The sequence below is a fragment of the Chlorocebus sabaeus genome, chromosome 2 (assembly GCF_047675955.1).
Source record: "Chlorocebus sabaeus isolate Y175 chromosome 2, mChlSab1.0.hap1, whole genome shotgun sequence".
NCBI classification, from domain to species: Eukaryota; Metazoa; Chordata; class Mammalia; order Primates; family Cercopithecidae; genus Chlorocebus; species Chlorocebus sabaeus.
In genome coordinates this window covers 65905687-65908969 of record NC_132905.1, presented here as the reverse complement: position 1 = coordinate 65908969, position 3283 = coordinate 65905687, and the positions used below count along the sequence as shown (strand labels likewise).

Genomic DNA, 3283 nt, shown 5'->3' with positions numbered 1-3283 from the left:
GGGATTACAGGTGTGGGCTACCGTGCCCGGCCCATATGGTACTTTTTCAAAACCTGGAACTTGACATTGGTATGATATAATTAACTAGCCTACAGACCTTACTCAGATTTTTGGGTGAATTGATTTAAAAGCTATGCAATATCCAGCGCAGCTTTCCTCTAGCTAAGATGAACAATTTTACTTGTTCTTATCCCATTGAATAAAATGTTTTGATTTTTAAAAAACCAAAATGTTCTGGGTTTTTTCTTGAACCTTAAAAACAACTTAAAATTTTTCATTATTTTACTACCTTCACAAGACTACAATTGAATTAAGGGGATGGCAGTGGAGATGAAGAAGATGACTTAGAAACAGAAACAAATGAATTAAAAAATGGATTTGAGGCCGGGCGCAGTGGTTCATGCCTGTAATCCCAGCATTTTGACAGGTCAAGGAGGGTGGATCACTTGAGCTCAGGAGTTCCAGACAGGGCTGGCACGGTAAACTCCATCTCTACCTAAAAAAAAAAAAAAAAATCAGAAAGGCTCAGGGGCTCATGCCTGTAATTCCAGCACTTTGGGAGACCGAGGTAGGCGGATTGCTTGAGGCCAGATGCAGACTAGCCTAGCCAATACAGTGAAACCCCGTCTTTACTAAAAAATACAAAAATGAGCCAGGTGTGGTATTGTACGCCTGTAGTCCCAGCTACCTGGGAGGCTGAGGCATGAGAATCACTTGAACCTGGGAGGCAGAGGTTGCAGTGAGTCAAGATTGTGCCACTGCACTCCAGCCTGGGCGACAGAGTCAGACTCTGTCTCAGAAATAAATTAAATAAATAAATAAGACTAGTGTGGTGGCACACTTCTGTAGTCCCAACATCTTGGCAGGCTGAGGTGAGAGTGAGAGGAGACAACATGCTAGCAGCCCTCGCTTCCTCTCGGTGCCTACTCGGCCTCTGCGTCCATTCTGGCCGCGCTTGATGAGCCCTTCAGCCCGCCGCTGCACTGTGGGAGCCCCTCTCTGGGCTAGCCAGGCCGGAGCCGGCTCCTTCTGCTGCTTCTGCTCCTTCTGCTTTCGAGGAGGTGCGGAGGGAGAGGCGTTGGCAGGAACCCGGGATGCTGCCCGTAGTCCCAGCTACTCGGGAGGCTGAGACAGAATTCCTCGAACCCAGGAGGCAGAGGTTGCAGTGAGCTAAGATTGTGCCACTGCACTCCAGCCTGGGCGACAGAGCGAGAGTCTGTCTCCTAAATAAATAAACAACAAAACAATTAGCCAGTTGTGGCAGCGCGTGCCCGCAGTCCCAGCTACTCAGCCTGCAGTCCCAGCTGGCTGAGGTGGGAGATCGAGGCTGCAGTGACCTATGATTGCACCACAGCACTCCAGCCTGGACCGCAGAGCGAGACCCTGTCTCAAAACAAACAAACAAACAAACAAACAAAAAACCAGGGCAGGGTCTGATAGGTGCCTGAACAAAAAACTTCCTGGACAGTGGTGCTGCCCCTGGGAAAATGGGGCCTGAGGAACATAGTCCCTGTGCTTATATCCCTATCCTCAGCCTGAAAAGGCAAAAATCTAGAGGGATGGAAGGCTTCATCTTTAGATGAGGCTATCGTCTAAAGAGGGACCGAAGGTTGGCTGGGCGCGGTGGCTCATGCCTGTAATCCCAGCACTTTGGGAGGCAGAGGCGGGCGGAACACAAGGTCAGGAGATCGAGACCACCCTGGCTAACATGGTGAAACCCTGTCTCTACCAAAAATACAAGAAACTAGCTCGGTGTGGTGGCACGCGCCTGTAGTCCCAGCTACCTGGGAGGCTGAGGCAGGAGAATCGCTTGAACCTAGGAGGAGGTTGCAGTGAGAGCCACTGCACTCCAACCTGGGCGACAGGAGACGACTCCGTCTCAAAAAAAAAAAAAAAAAAAAAAAGAGGGACCGAGGGTTATCTGAGCTGCAGGGATCCAGGCAGGGTAGAGGTCAGGACCCCACTGTCCTGTCTCCCAGGCAGGCTGAAAAGCCTGGAGCTGAGGCCCCAGGCGCACAGGTGTAAGAGAGGAATCTGGAGCCACAGACCTAGCTCCGGGGTCCGGGCTCGGCTCTGCCACTTAAGTCTTTGGGGAAATAAGTAAAATGGAGACCGCAGTTCCTGCCTTTGCCCCAGGGACTCTCTCCCCCGCACCTTCAACCCCAGCTGCCCAAAACTCCTCGTGGGAACAGGAAGAGAGGTCTCAAACGGAACCAAGCTGGGGCGCGGAACCCAGGTGGGAGAGACAAAAGAGCCCCCAACTCAGCACCCTTCTCAGTCCAGAGGAGAGGGCTTGGGGGGCTGTGCTCCCCGGAATGTTGAGGAGCAAAGCCCACCCACCAAGTTGACCCAAAACTAGGCTGGAACAAGTGCCTCCCAGGCTCGGCCTCCCACTGGCTGGGGCTCTGGAGACTCCCTCTCGTCCCCAGGGGTCGCCTTCCTCCCCGGCGAAGGCCCTGCCAGCTGACACCAGCCGGCCCACCCCCATCCCGCAATTAGGCGGGAGACAAAATGACATCATGCAGGGCTTGGCCCGGGTCCCAGGAGACCCGCCCGTCCCAGCTCCGAGGCCCAGCAGGCCCGGGTAGCCGCAGGGACTCCCAAGAACCCCCCAGCTTTACGCGCGCCCCTGCCTCAGAGGGCCCAGGACGCAGCATTTCCGCGGAAACACCCCGCCCCCAACACACACACACCCCTAGCTTGGAGGGAGCCTGGGGAGGGTCTGGGGGAGCTGGGTGGGGGAGGGGTGAATTAAAGGGACGGGGAGGGGACCTCTGCCCGCCCGACTTGTCTCACCAGCGCGTACGCCGAGACATGCCCCCGGCCCGGACCGCGCAGCGCTCGCCCGCCCGCCGGCTGAGCCCGGAGCGGGAGCCGGGCCGGGGTCAGGACCCAGGCTGCTCCGGTCGCTCCGGGCCCCGGGCCGCGCTAGGAGGCGTCAGCGTGTCAGCAGGTCCCGCGCTCCCCGCTCGCAGGAACTGCAGCCGCTGCCGGCGCGGGTTGAAGCACTTTTCTATCTCCCGCCAAGCGCGTAGGAGCCGCCCGGGCCTGGCGCGCGGGCGACGGGGGAGGGGCCTTTGGGAGGGGCGGAGCCGGTGGGGCGGGGCCTGCGGGGCGGCACCTGCCCAAACCCTCCAGGGCCGGCTGCAGGACCGGGCTAGCGGCCGCCACTTCGGAGTTACGGAGCAGGCCGTGATATGACTGAGGCCTGGCTCAGGTGTCAGTCCGTGGCGGCCCAGGAGTAGCCCACATAGCGAAGACCAAGCAAGGGGAATGAGGCGCG

The 3283-nt window shown here is 57.4% G+C and overlaps 1 long non-coding RNA gene across 1 annotated transcript; it reads right to left on the bottom strand.

Annotated features, from left to right (window-relative positions):
- Positions 1-264: 264 nt before the first annotated feature.
- LOC140709679 (uncharacterized) lies at positions 265-3057 on the bottom strand. Its single transcript, XR_012090384.1, has 2 exons — positions 2797-3057; positions 265-496 (listed from the first exon to the last, which is right to left on the bottom strand). It is a non-coding gene; the product is annotated as an uncharacterized lncRNA (long non-coding RNA).
- Between the last annotated feature and the right edge of the window lie 226 nt (positions 3058-3283).